At 46.5% G+C, this 15,938-nt stretch overlaps 1 protein-coding gene across 1 annotated transcript in view; it reads right to left on the bottom strand.

Annotated features, from left to right (window-relative positions):
* Positions 1–4,687, bottom strand: part of LPGAT1 (lysophosphatidylglycerol acyltransferase 1) — a 267,682-nt gene extending 262,995 nt beyond the window's left edge. The window contains exon 1 of the mRNA XM_082252478.1: positions 4,534–4,687. The gene's annotated coding sequence lies outside the window, so the exon portion shown is untranslated. The remainder of the gene's footprint in view (positions 1–4,533) is intronic.
* Between the last annotated feature and the right edge of the window lie 11,251 nt (positions 4,688–15,938).

The following is a 15,938-nucleotide window of genomic DNA, read 5'->3' as shown; positions in this document are numbered from 1 at the left end:
TGTCCTGTTAAACCGCTGTATGGTCTTGGCCACCGTGCTGCAGCTCAGTTTCAGGGTCTTGGCAATCTTCTTATAGATCAACAATTCTTTCTTTTTAGATCCTCAGAGTTCTTTGCATGAGGTGCCATGTTGAACTGCCAGTGACCAGTATGAGAGAGTGAGAGTGATAACACACCTGCTCCCCATTCACACCCAATAACTTGTAAAACAAATGAGTCACATGACACCGGGAGAGAGAAAATGGCTAATTGGGCCCAATTTGGACATTTTCAATTAGGGGTGTACTCACTTTTGTTGCCAGCGGTATAGACATTATTGGTTATTTTGAGGGGACAGAAAATTTACACTGTTATACAAGCTGTACACTCACTACTTTACATTGTAGCAAAGTGTCATTTCTTCAGTGTTGTCACATGAAAAGATAAAATATTTACAAAAATGTGAGGTGTGTCTGTGTGCTCACTTTTCTGAGATACTGTGTATGATATAATATATATATATATATATATATATATATTATATATATATATATATATATATATATATATATATATATATATATATATATATATATATGGGAGGAACACAGTAATAGGTATAGTGTATGTATATTGAGGGGGGGTGCTATATATTGATGTATATAGTGTGTATGTATACTGGGGGTGGGCACAGTGCTGTGTGTAGATGTATATTTGGTATATGTATATTGGGGGGTGAGGTGAGAGGGGTGTGCTATGTATCGATGTATATAGTATATGTATATTGGGGGGGAGGAGAGGCACAGTGCTGTGGGTAGAGGTATATATGGTGTGTATGTATATTTGGGGGGGGGGGGGGGGGGGGGAGTACAGTGATGTGTACAGAGGTGTATAAGTATAAAGAGGTGGGGGGGGGTGCTGTGTGTATATATATATATATATATATATATATATATATATATATATATATATATATAGTGTATGTATATTAGGGGAGAGGGCACAGTGCTGTGAATTGATGTATAGTCTAAAGGGGGGGGGGGTGCTGTATCGAGATATGTGTGTATTAGGGGGGGCAGTGCTGTGTATGGATAGTTTATGTATATAGGGGGGTGTGCTGTGTATCGATACACTATATACTTTTGTATATTGGGGGGCACAGTCATGTGTGTGTATATAGTGTATGTATGTTTTGGGGGGGGGGGGCAGTGCTGTCTAGACACTGTGTGTGTATGTATAAATATATATCTAATTGTGCTGTATAGACATGGCTATTATGTATGTATATGGGGATGGGCAGTGCTGTATAGACATGGCTATTATGTATGTATATGGGGATGGGCAGTGCTGTATAGACATGGCTATTATGTATGTATATGGGGATGGGCAGTGCTGTATAGACATGGACACTATGTATATGGGGGGTAGTGCTATATGGATATGGACATTATGTATGTATATGGAGGGGGGGGGGGGCAGTGCTGTATAGACATGGATATTATGTATGTATATTGGGGGGGGGGGGGGCAGTGCTGTATAGACATGGATATTATGGATGTATATGGGGGGGCAGTGCTGTATAGACATGGATATTATGGATGTATATGGGGGGGGGGGGGGCAGTGCTGTATAGACATGGATATTATGGATGTATATGGGGGGGGGGGCAGTGCTGTATAGACATGGATATTATGTATGGGGGGGGCAGTGCTGTATAGACATGGATATTATGTATGAGGGGGGGGGGGGCAGTGCTGTATAGACATGGATATTATGTATGTATATATTGGGGGGGGGGGCCAGTGCTGTATAGACATGGATATTATGTATGTATATTGGGGGGGGGGGGGCAGTGCTGTATAGACATGGACATTATGTATGGGGGGGGGGGCAGTGCTGTATAGACATGGACATAATGTTTGGGGGGGCAGTGCTGTATAGACATGGATATTATGGATGTATATGGGGGGGGGCAATGCTGTATAGACATGGATATTATGTATGGGGGGGGCAGTGCTGTATAGACATGGATATTATGTATGGGGGGGGGCGTGCTTTATAGACATGGATATAATGTATGTATATGGGGGGGGCAGTGCTGTATAGACATGGATATTATGGATGTATATGGGGGGGCAGTGCTGTATAGACATGGATATTATGGATGTATATGGGGGGGGGGGGCAGTGCTGTATAGACATGGATATTATGGATGTATATGGGGGGGGGGCAGTGCTGTATAGACATGGATATTATGTATGGGGGGGGCAGTGCTGTATAGACATGGATATTATGTATGAGGGGGGGGGGGGGCAGTGCTGTATAGACATGGATATTATGTATGTATATTGGGGGGGGGGGGCAGTGCTGTATAGACATGGACATTATGTATGGGGGGGGGGGCAGTGCTGTATAGACATGGACATAATGTTTGGGGGGGCAGTGCTGTATAGACATGGATATTATGTATGTATATTGGGGGGGGCAGTGCTGTATAGACATGGATATTATGGATGTATATGGGGGGCAGTGCTGTATAGACATGGATATTATGTATGGGGGGGGGGGGCAGTGCTGTATAGACATGGACATAATGTTTGGGGGGGCAGTGCTGTATAGACATGGATATTATGGATGTATATGGGGGGGGGGCAATGCTGTATAGACATGGATATTATGTATGGGGGGGGCAGTGCTGTATAGACATGGATATTATGTATGGGGGGGGGCGTGCTTTATAGACATGGATATAATGTATGTATATGGGGGGGGCAGTGCTGTATAGACATGGATATTATGTATGTATATTGGGGGGGGGGGGCCAGTGCTGTATAGACATGGATATTATGTATGTATATTTGGGGGGGGCAGTGCTGTATAGACATGGACATAATGTATGGGGGGGGGGGGCAGTGCTGTATAGACATGGATATTATGTATGGGGGGGGGCGTGCTTTATAGACATGGATATAATGTATGTATATGGGGGGGGGGGGGCAGTGCTGTATAGACATGGATATTATGTATGTATATTGGGGGGGGGGGGGGGCCAGTGCTGTATAGACATGGATATTATGTATGTATATTTGGGGGGGGGCAGTGCTGTATAGACATGGACATAATGTATGGGGGGGGGGGGCAGTGCTATATAGACATGGATATTATGTATGGGGGGGGGCGTGCTTTATAGACATGGATATAATGTATGTATATGGGGGGGGGGCAGTGCTGTATAGACATGGATATTATGTATGTATATTGGGGGGGGGCAGTGCTGTATAGACATGGACATAATGTATGGGGGGGGGGGGGGCAGTGCTGTATAGACATGGATATTATGGATGTATATGGGGGGGGGGCGTGCTTTATAGACATGGATATTATGTATGGGGGGGGCAGTGCTGTATAGACATGGATATTATGTATGGGGGGGGGGGGGGCGTGCTTTATAGACATGGATATAATGTATGTATATGGGGGGGGGCAGTGCTGTATAGACATGGATATTATGTATGTATATTGGGGGGGGGGGGCCAGTGCTGTATAGACATGGATATTATGTATGTATATTTGGGGGGGGCAGTGCTGTATAGACATGGACATAATGTATGGGGGGGGGGGGCAGTGCTGTATAGACATGGATATTATGTATGGGGGGGGGCGTGCTTTATAGACATGGATATAATGTATGTATATGGGGGGGGGGCAGTGCTGTATAGACATGGATATTATGTATGTATATTGGGGGGGGGGGGGGCCAGTGCTGTATAGACATGGATATTATGTATGTATATTTGGGGGGGGGCAGTGCTGTATAGACATGGACATAATGTATGGGGGGGGGGGGGCAGTGCTATATAGACATGGATATTATGTATGGGGGGGGCGTGCTTTATAGACATGGATATAATGTATGTATATGGGGGGGGGGGGCAGTGCTGTATAGACATGGATATTATGTATGTATATTGGGGGGGGGCAGTGCTGTATAGACATGGACATAATGTATGGGGGGGGGGGGGGGCAGTGCTGTATAGACATGGATATTATGGATGTATATGGGGGGGGGGCGTGCTTTATAGACATGGATATAATGTATGTATATGGGGGGGGGCAGTGCTGTATAGACATGGATATTATGTATGGGGGGGGGGGGGCGTGCTTTATAGACATGGATATAATGTATGTATATGGGGGGGGGCAGTGCTGTATAGACATGGATATATTCTATATATATATATATATATATATATATACACACACACACAGATGAGGATTATTGGGGGGGGGGGGCACAATGTATAGAGGATTATATATGGGGGAGGGGGGGGGTGACATTGCTGTGTACAGTCGGGTGATGCGGGTGACACACACAGACACGTGAAGATCTCAGCTCTGAGGACAGACAGACGAACGGACTGATGGATGGATGGACAGCACCGCGCCTGCGCACATCCAGCGGCGTGTAACGGCTGTGATCACCCACATCCCGGTTCACCTTCTCCCCTCCCCCCATACCCATCCCCGGGCATCGCCTCCCCCGTGCCCGGCTCACCTGCGGGGCCCCCGGATCCCGGTGTGTGAGCGATGGAGGAGCTGGCGGTGGGAGAGCCTTCCTCCTCCTCCCCCTCTCCCTCCTCCGCCTCCCAGCAGCGCTGACTGCGATCCCCCTCCAGCCCTGTTCGCACTATCACAGACCCGCACACCGATTGGGGGAGAGCGGCCGGGGGATCGGCCAATAGCCAGTATAGCGCTGACCCCGCCTCCGACGTCACGAAAGGGAAAGGGCGGGGCAATGGCGGCTAACGGTGATTGATGGGCGTAGTGGTGCTCGGCGTCCGCTGGTGAGCGGGTGGAGGTGACCGGAGAGAGGCGGGCTGTGATCGGAGGATGGGCTGAGGAACACAGTGACCGGGAACTGCCGGCCCCGGGCTGGACTGTCCGTGTTCAACCAGAGGGGGCACTAGCAGGGTTCTACACCAACAAGTGTCAGACTTCTACAAGGAGCCGCCGGGTTCTTCCCACCACCGATCTACCAGCAATCTGGGGGCATTGACAGAGTAGCAATTCTCAGGTTCCAACTGTCATTTCTGAAGTACGAGATCCCCAGTGGCAGGGTACTGGACCCCCAGTATCAGTGCTCCACCAGTGGCAGGGTACTATACCCCCAGTATCAGTGCTCCACCAGTGGCAGGGTACTATACCCCCAGTATTAATACTCCACCAGTGGCAGGGTACTAGACCCCCAGTATCAATACTCCACCAGTGTCAGGGTACTATACCCCCAGTATCAATACTTCACCAGCGGCACGGTACTATACCCCCAGTATCAGTGCTCCACCAGTGGCAGGGTACTATACCCCCAGTATCAGTGCTCCACCAGTGGTAGGGTACTATACCCCCAGTATCAATACTTCACCAGCGGCACGGTACTATACCCCCAGTATCAGTGCTCCACCAGTGGCAGGGTACTATACCCCCAGTATTAATACTCCACCAGTGGCAGGGTACTAGACCCCCAGTATCAATACTCCATCAGTGTCAGGGTACTATACCCCCAGTATCAATACTTCACCAGCGGCACGGTACTATACCCCCAGTATCAGTGCTCCATCAGTGGCAGGGTACTATACCCCCAGTATCAATACTTCACCAGTGGCAGGGTACTATACCCCCAGTATTAATACTCCACCAGTGGCAGGGTACTAGACCCCCAGTATCAATACTCCACCAGTGGCAGGGTACTATACCCCCAGTATCAATACTCCCCCAGTGGCAGGGTACTATACCCCCAGTATCAATACTTCACCAGCGGCACGGTACTATACCCCCAGTATCAGTGCTCCACCAGTGGCAGGGTACTATACCCCCAGTATCAGTACTCCACCAGTGGCAGGGTACTAGACCCCCACTATCAATACTCCCCCAGTGGCAGGGTACTAGACCCCCAGTATCAATACTCCCCGAGTGGCAGGGTACTAGACCCCCAGTATCAATACTCCACCAGTGGCAGGGTACTAGACCCCCAGTATCAATACTCCACCAGTGGCAGGGTACTAGACCCCCAGTATCAATACTCCACCAGCGGCACGGTACTATACCCCCAGTATCAGTACTCCACCAGTGGCACGGTACTATACCCCCAGTATCAATACTCCCCCAGTGGCAGGGTACTATACCCCCAGTATCAGTACTCCACCAGTGGCAGGGTACTATACCCCCAGTATCAATACTCCCCCAGTGGCAGGGTACTAGACCCCCAGTATTAATACTCCACCAGTGGCAGGGTACTATACCCCCAGTATCAATACTCCACCAGTGGCAGGGTACTCGACCCCCAGTATCAATACTCCCCCAGTGGCAGGGTACTATACCCCCAGTATCAATACTTCACCAGCGGCACGGTACTATACCCCCAGTATCAGTGCTCCACCAGTGGTAGGGTACTATACCCCCAGTATCAGTACTCCACCAGTGGCAGGGTACTAGACCCCCACTATCAATACTCCACCAGTGGCAGGGTACTAGACCCCCACTATCAATACTCCCCCAGTGGCAGGGTACTAGACCCCCAGTATCAATACTCCCCCAGTGGCAGGGTACTAGACCCCCAGTATCAATACTCCCCCAGTGGCAGGGTACTATACCGCCAGTATCAATACTCCCCCAGTGGCAGGGTACTAGACCCCCAGTATCAATACTCCACCAGTGGCAGGGTACTAGACCCCCAGTATCAATACTCCACCAGCGGCACGGTACTATACCCCCAGTATCAGTACTCCACCAGTGGCAGGGTACTAGACCCCCACTATCAATACTCCCCCCAGTGGCAGGGTACTAGACCCCCAGTATCAATACTCCCCCAGTGGCAGGGTACTATACCCCCAGTATCAATACTCCCCCAGTGGCAGGGTACTATACCCCCAGTATCAATACTCCCCCAGTGGCAGGGTACTAGACCCCCAGTATCAATACTCCACAAGTGGCAGGGTACTATACCCCCAGTATCAATACTCCACCAGTGGCAGGGTACTAGACCCACCGATATCAGTGCTCCACCAGTGGCAAGGTACTAGATCCCCAGTATCAGTTCTCCACCAGCGGCAGGGTTCTTGACCCCCAGTATCAGTGCTTTACCAGCAGGACGGTACTATACCCCCAGTATCAGTGCTCCACCACCAGTGGCAGGGTACTAGACCCCCAATATCAGTTTTCCACCAATGGCAGGAAACTAGACCACCCATATCAGTGCTCCACCAGTGGCGGGGATACTAGACCCCCCCCCATATTAGTGCTCCACCAGTGGCAGGGTACTAGACCCCCAGTATCAGTGCTCCACCCGCTGCACGGTACTATACCCCCAGTATCAGTGCTCCACCGGTGGCAGGGTACTAGGCCCCCAGTATCAGTTCTCCACCAGTGGCAGGGTACTAGACCCCCAGGATCATTGCTCCACCAGTGGCAGGAAATAAGACCCCCAGTATCAGTGCTCCACCAGTGGCAGGGTACTAAACCCTCAGTATCAGTAATCCACCAGTAGTAGGGTACTAGAACCCCAGTGGCAGTGCTCCACCAGTGGCAGGGTACTAGACCCCCAGTATCAGTGCTCCACCAGTGGCAGGAAACTAGACCTCCCATATCAGTGCTCCACCTGTGGCAGGGATACTAGTCCCCCATATCAGTGCTTCACCAGTGGCAGGGTACTAGACCCACCCATATCAGTTCTCCACCAGCGGCAGGGTACTAGACCCCCAGTATCAGTGCTCCACCAGCGGCACGGTACTATACCCCCAGTATCAGTGCTCCACCCGTGGCAGGGTACTAGACCCCCCCAATATCAGTTCACCAGTGGCAGGGTACTAGACCACCAGTATCAGTTCTCCACCATTGGCACAGTACTAGACCCCCAGTATCAGTGCTCCACCAGTGGCAGGGTACAAATCCCCCCCCTTATTAGTGCTCCACCAGTGGCAGGATACTAGATCCCCCATATCAGTGCTCCACCAGTGGCGGGGATACTATACCCCCCATATCAGTGCTTCACCAGTGGCAGGGTACTAGACCCACCCATGTCAGTGCTTCACCAGTGGCAGGGTACTAGACCCACCCATATCAGTGCTTCAGCAGTGGCAGGGTGCTAGACCCCCCAGTATCAGTTCTCCACCAGCGGCAGGGTTCTTGACCCCCAGTATCAGTGCTCCACCAATGGCAAGGTACTAGCCTCCAGGATCAGTTCTCCGCCAGTGGCAAGGTACTAGCCCCCCAATATCAGTTCTCCACCAAGTTGATTACCAGTTAAGTCTGAATGTTCTACCACTTACCTAGAATCATGAGAGTTGGCATTCTACCCTGTCGCTGCCAGTGTTCTCAGGATATACTTTACATGTACTAGGTGTCCTCTCTCTGCCACTTTTCTGGGGTCATTGCCACTATTTTAGAGTCGCAAGTGTTGGCGTTCTACAAGTAATTTCTAGGGCTCTCAGAATGCATAGAACATATACTAGAACCTCAGGTGTCTGCATTTTAATACTTTTCTGGGGTCATTGCCACTATTTTATAGTTTTGGATGTTAATGTTCAACCACTTTCTGGGATTATTGCCAAGGTTCTAAAACCTCAAGTGTCACTTCCATGTTTTACCACTTGACCTGGGTCACTACCAGTGTTCCAAATCTTCAAGTGTCGGTGCTCAGCTGCTTATCCTGGGTCATTGCAAGTTTTCCCAAGTCTCAGGTGTCACTGTTCTACCACTGGACCAGTGTCATTTCTAGAGTTCTATAATCTAAAGTGTTTTGCCAGGGTCATAAAATGTCCAAGTACCAGGGTTCTACCACCTGTGTCATTGCCTGTGGTCTAGAGCCTCAAATACCAGCTTTCTACCACTTACACTAGGTCATTGCGTCTGTGGAGTTTTAACTATTGGAATTCCAAGCCGTTTCTACTAAATACCAAGTATATATTAGTGGTGTCCACTTTGACACTAATTTGGAAGCCTATATGTGAAGGACTGTATAGCCATATGAAGATTCTTCAAAATGTTATTTTTGCCAACAACAACGAGAAAACTATACACAGCCTGACTCTATCATGCTGCTAATACAATGTTGCTACTTGCAAGTCCTACTGGATGTCAATCTGCAATCTTTAACCACTTAAGCCCCGGAAGATTTTACCCCCTTTCTGACCAGGGGGTATTTTGCGATTCGGCACTGCGTGACTTTAATGGACAATTGCGCGGTCGTGCGACGCTGTACCTAAACGAATTTGACGTCCTTTTTTTCCCACAAACAGAGCTTTCTTTTGGTGGTATTTGATCACCTGTGCGATTTTTTGATCATGCGCTATAATCAAAAAAAGAGCGACAATTTTGCAAAAATAATATTTTTCACATTTTTTTTATATGAAATTCCCCCCAAAAAAATGTAAAAATCTAATTTTTTTTTTAAATTTTTGGCCAATTTGCTTTCTGCTACCTATGTTTGGTAAAAAAAAAAAATAAGCGTATTTTGATTGGTTTGCGCAAAAGTTATTGCGTTTACTAACTAAGGGAAAGATTTTTGTCATATTTTGTTTTTTTTTTTTTAACGAGTAATAGCGGCGATCTGCGATTTTTTTTTTTTATGCGACATTGTGGCGGACAGATCGGACCCTTGACTGACATTTTTGACACTTTTGGGGGTACCAGTGACATTACTACAGTAATCAGTGCTATACATATGCACTGTTACTGTAAAAATGACACTGGCAGGGAAGGGGTTAACTTTATTAGAGATGCAGTGACTATGTGTGTCCCTAGGGGCGTGCTTCTTACTGTGCAGGGATGTGGCTGTGTGTGTAACAGCACAGATCAACGGTCCTACATAGCAGGACCGTTAGATCAGTGCTTTTACACAGGGAAGAATGACAGCCGGCTTTGTTTACACTAGCCGCCTGCCTTTCTCCCTTCACAGACGTCCGCCGTTCACACGCACGGAGGTGTACGTGAACGAGGCGGGAGCACGCCTCCGGCGGCGCACGCCCGCTATTGGCTCCCAGGCTAGTGACGTACCGGTACGTCACTTTGCCTGGCCGGGGCTGACCGCCGCAGTATATGTACTTGCGGCGGTCGGCAACCGGTTAATAGTGGTCTTAAAAACCGGTGCTAATGATCATCAATTTGATATATAGGTTGAAACAGTCATTAATTAAAACAGCTGTGCAGGAGGCTTAAAACGGGGTGAGGAACAGCCAAACTCTGCTACTAAGGTGAGGTTGTAGAAGACTGTTTCATGTCACAGGTCATACACCATGACAAGACTGAGTACTGCAACAATGTCTCTCCCAGACAAAGATTTTAAAGCAGAGAAAACCATTAAGCCAGGCGCATGGATGAGTTCCCAGGTAGATAAGTATTAGAAGATCACAAGAAAGCTGCTACCCTATCTCATATGACCAGATGAGAAGGCAACCAAAAAACATTCACAGGGAGTGCTAATCCAACTTGTATAGTAAATTGCAGATACAATAGTTCAAGTGCATATACACAATTTATTGAATACATGAACAAAGTTTGTGTGCATGAAACATCTCACAGGAGTAATTCTAGATAACCAGGGTGCAGAAACAGGTGAGGTGCAAGCCAAACTCACAGTATACTGTTGGTGGTGCCTTGATGTGAATCTAGATGGGTGACTCCTTGGTGATTACCAGGGTGGCCAGGTGAAACCAAAGAGGATGGAGAAAGCCAGCAGCCCCTGGGGGACCCGGAATTTAAGCACCCGCTGGTCAGACTAACCCACTCCGAGACCAGAAATGACGTCAGAAGCTGGTGAAAATGCTCAACAAGGCTCTGTGATGTAAGGGCACCATAGGACTTGGGACTCACCCTTAAAGAACAAGGGGCTGCAGGTGTGACCTGAGCAAGGGGTCAATCCCTGAAACATGCAGTCCCTGGTCCTGCTACCGGCTATTATTTTATCCGTTCACTATTGCTTCCTGTAGCCTCTAGTCCTTTGGGACTGAGTCCCAAGTCCTATGGTGCCCCCACATCACGGAGCCGCGTCAAACGCTTCTGCCAGCTTCTGACGCAATTTTCTGTCTCCGTGCGGGTGAGTCCAGTCCGCAGGTGTGTCATTTCAGGGTCCCACAGTTGCTGCCGGCTGTCTCCATCCTCTTGCCACCCGGTCACCCTGGTTTTAACCAAGGAGTTCCTGGGATCAGAGTCATCCATCTGGACCTACACCATCATCAGTATACAGTGAGTTTGGGTTGCACTCTCACCTGTTGCTGCACCCTGGTTATCTGGAATTACCCCTGTGAGATGTTTCATGCACACAGACATTATTCATTTATTCAATGAACTGTGTATTTGCACTTGAACTATTAAATCTGCCATTTACTATACCACTTAGATTAGAGCTACCTGTGAATATTTTAAAGATTTCAAAGCAGACTGGAGTTTCAAGATGGTGCTGTTTAAGCTTTTTTGAAGAAGCACAAAGAAACGGGAAACATTGAGGACCATAGACGTGTGATCTGCCAAGGAAACCTAATGCAGTAGATAAAATCATCATGCTTACTTCCCTTCTACATCGGAAAATATTCAGCAGTGCCATCAGTACAGAACTGGTGGAAACGAATGGGGACCCAGGAACACCCACCTGCTGTCCAGAGAAGTCTGGCCAGAAGTGGTCTTCATGGAATAATTGCATCCAAAAAGCCATAACTCTCAGGTGGAAACAAGGCTAAGTGACTCAACCATGCATGAAAACATAGGAACTGGGATGCAGAAAAATGGCAGCAGGTACTCTGGGTTGATGAGTCAAAATTTAAACCAATATCCGGCTGTAGCAAGAGCTGCATTTATGCAAATTAAGTTGGAGATTTGGTTAGGATCAATGGGATCCGCTGTCCTCAATGCTGAGTAATACAGGCAGATACTTATCCATCATGCCATACCATCAGGCGGAAGGAAGACGGGTCAAGATGAACGCTGCCTCCCAGGAGGGCTTCGTTTTCAGGAAAGTTTCACATAATGTGCTAGTATGTGATGCATACTAGCACATTATGCCTTTACCTTGCAGGTCCGGAAAAAAAGAGAACCAGTGGTTTACAACTGCTTTCAGCGAAAAAAAGAACAAGGAGTCCTGGAAGTGATGGTTTGGCCCCCACAGAGCACTGATGTCGACATCATCAAGTCTGCCTGGGATTACATGAAGAGACAATGTTCAGAACAACCTACCTGCCGAGTTCCTTCAAAAACTGTGTAAGTGTACCTAGAAACATTGAAGAATTGATGCTGGCTTGAAGGCAGAAGGTGATAACACCAAATAATAATTTTATTTGGATCTCTCCTAAATTCATTTACTTTTCCTTTTGTTAATTGATAAAAATAAACAATTATACACTTTTCATGGGTCACTCTACTCTAGGCTTTTTATTTCTATACATACACAATTAAATCTATAAATGGCATATAATATATACTATACCTATTTAAAAATACTGTAGATCTAGTATATATACTGCTCAAACAAATTAAAGGAACACTTTTTAATCAGAGTAAAGCATCAAGTCAATTAAACTCCTGGGATATTGATCTAGTCAGTTAAGTAGCAGATGGGGTTGTTAATCAGTTTTAGCTGCTTTGGTGTTAATTAAATTAACAGGTACACTAGATGGGCAACAATGATACAACCTCCAAAACAGGAATGGTTTTACAGGTGGAGGCCGCTTACCTTTTTCTTGCTACTCATCTTTTCTGACTGTTTTTCACTAGTTTTGCATTTGGCTAGGGTCAGTGTCACTACTGGTAGCATGAGGCAAAACCCCGACCCTATAAAGTTTGCACAGGCAGTTTAACTCCTCCAGGATAGCACATCAATACGTGCCATTGCCAGAAGGTTTTCTGTGTCTCCCAGCACAAGCTCAAGAGCATTGAGGAGATTCCAGGAGACAGGCAGTTACTCTAGGAGAGCTGGTCAGGGCAATAGAAGGTTCTTACCCCATCAGCAGGACCTGTATCTGTTCCTTTATGCAAGGAGGGACAGGATACAGTGGAGATCGAAAGTTTGGGCACCCCAAGTAAAAATTTGTATTATTGTGCATAAAGAAGCCAAGGAAAGAGGGAAAAATCTCCAAAAGGCCTCAAATTACAGATTAGACATTCTTATAATATGTCAACAAAAGTTAGATTTTATTTCCATCATTTACACTTTCAAAATAACAGAAAACAAAAAAATGGCATCTGCAAAAGTTTGGGCACCCTGCAGAGTTAATATCTTGTACTGCCCCCTTTGGCAAGTATCACAGCTTGTAAATGATTTTTGTAGCCAGCCAAGAGTCTTTCAATTCTTGTTTGAGGTATCTTTGCCCATTCTTCCTTACAAGTCTTCCAGTTCTTTGAGATTTCTGGGCTGTCTGTCACACACTGCTCTTTTAAGGTCTATTCATAGATTTTCAATTATGTTGAGGTCAGGAGATTGTGAAGGCCATGGCAAAACCTTCAGTTTACGCCTCTTGATGTAATCCCCCGTGGATTTCGAGGTGTGTTTAGGATCATTATCCATTTGTAGAAGCCATCCTCTCTTTAACTTCAGCTTTTTCACAGATGGCATCAAGTTACCATCCAAAATTTGCTGAAATTTTATTGAATCCATTTTTCCTTCTACTCGTGAGATGTTCCCTGTGCCACTGGCTGCAATACAACCCCAAAGCATGATTGATCCACCCCCCATGCTTTTTTTTTTTAAATTTCTGTTTATTAAAGTTTTTCAATGAAATACAACATACAAACACAACACAATGCCACACAGGGCAAAAGAAAACAAGTGACAACAGGTCACCCAACCCCCACCCACCACCCCAGGCTCCACCCAGTGGTTCAATCATGCAGAAACAAAGCCCCCCAAGGAGGCAGAACAACTCCTCAAGCTCGGATCAACACAGCATTAGCAGGCCCATAGTGTGGATAGACATCAAAAGGCAAGCGAGCAACAAATATCAGCATCGGTCCCCAATTATAAAAATGTGATTTAAGTGAAAAGGTAGACAATGAGAAATGGACAATAGGAGTGCATCAGACAGGTGACACAGGCATTTTGTAACACACCCCCCAGCCCCCCTAGGCCATAAAAACATTAGGACCCGTAAGACTGTTCAGCAGAGGTCGAGGCCGGAGAATCTATCCACAGCTTCCACACTTTGTCCACCCCCCATGCTTAACAGTTGGACAGAGGTTCTTTTCATTAAATTCTGTGCCCCTTCTTCTCCAAACGTACCTTTGCTCATTCCGGCCAAAAAGTTCAATTTTAACCTCATCGGTCCACAGAACTTGTTTCCAAAATGCCTCAGGCTTGTCTATATGTTCATTTGCAAAGTTCAAACGCTGATTTTTGTGGTGAGAACGTAGAAGAGGTTTTCTTCTGATGACTCTTCCATGAAGACCATATTTGTACAAGTATAGTGCCTTGCGAAAGTATTCGCCCCCCTTGAACTTTTCGACCTTTTGCCACACTTCAGGCTTCAAACATAAAGATATAAAACTAATTTTTTTGTGAAGAATCAGCAACAAGTGGCACACAATCATGAAGTGGAACGAAATTTATTGGATATTTCAAACTTTTTTAACAAATAAAAAACTGAAAATTTGGGCGTGCAAAATTATTCAGTCCCCTTAAGTTAATACTTTGTAGCGCCACCTTTTCTTGCGATTTCAGCTGTAAGTCGCTTGGGGTATGTCTCTGTCAGTTTTGCACATCGAGAGACTGAAATTTTTGCCCATTCCTCCTTGCAAAACAGCTCGAGCTCAGTGAAGTTGGATGGAGAGCGTTTTTGAACAGCAGTTTTCAGTTCTGTCCACAGATTCTCGATTGGATTCAGGTCTGGACTTTGACTTGGCCATTCTAACACCTGGATATGTTTATTTGTGAACCATTGCATTGTAGAATTTGCTTTATGTTTTGGATCATTGTCTTGTTGGAAGAAAAATCTCCATCCCAGTCTCAGGTCTTTTGCAGACTCCATCAGGTTTTCTTCCAGAATGGTCCTGTATTTGGCTCCATCCATCTTCCCATCAATTTTAACCATCTTCCCTGTCCCTGCTGAAGAAAAGCAGGCCCAAACCATGATGCTGCCACCACCATGTTTGACAGTGGGGATGGTGTGTTCAGGGTGATGAGCTGTGTTGCTTTTACGCCAAACATAACGTTTTGCATTGTTGCCAAAAAGTTCGATTTTGGTTTCATCTGACCAGAGCACCTTCTTCCACATGTTTGGTGTGTCTCCCAGGTGACTTGTGGCAAACTTTAAATGACACTTTTTATGGATGTCTTTAAGAAATGGCTTTCTTCTTGCCACTCTTCCATAAAGGCCAGATTTGTGCAGTATACGACTGATTGTTGTCCTATGGACAGAGTCTCCCACCTCAGCTGTAGATCTCTGCAGTTCATCCAGAGTGATCATGGGCCTCTTGGCTGCATCTCTGATCAGTCTTCTCCTTGTATGAGCTGAAAGTTTAGAGGGACGGCCAGGTCTTCGTAGATTTGCAGTGGTCTGATTTCAATATTATCGCTTGCACAGTGCTCCTTGGGATGTTTAAAGCTTGGGAAATCTTTTTGTATCCAAATCCGGCTTTAAACTTCTCCACAACAGTATCTCGGACCTGCCTGGTGTGTTCCTTGTTCTTCATGATGCTCTCTGCGCTTTAAACGGACCTCTGAGACTATCACAGTGCAGGTGCATTTATACAGAGACTTGATTACACACAGGTGGATTCTATTTGTCATCATTAGTCATTTAGGTCAACATTGGATCATTCAGAGATCCTCACTGAACTTCTGGAGAGAGTTTGCTGCACTGAAAGTAAAGGGGCTGAATAATTTTGCACGCCCAATTTTTCAGTTTTTTATTTGTTAACAAAGTTTAAAATATCCAATAAATTTCGTTCCACTTCATGATTGTGTCCCACTTGTTGATTCTTCAC

This window comes from Pelophylax lessonae, assembly GCF_965119305.1.
Source record: "Pelophylax lessonae genome assembly, chromosome: 3".
NCBI classification, from domain to species: Eukaryota; Metazoa; Chordata; class Amphibia; order Anura; family Ranidae; genus Pelophylax; species Pelophylax lessonae.
This window is presented reverse-complemented; position numbering and strand designations above follow the sequence as displayed.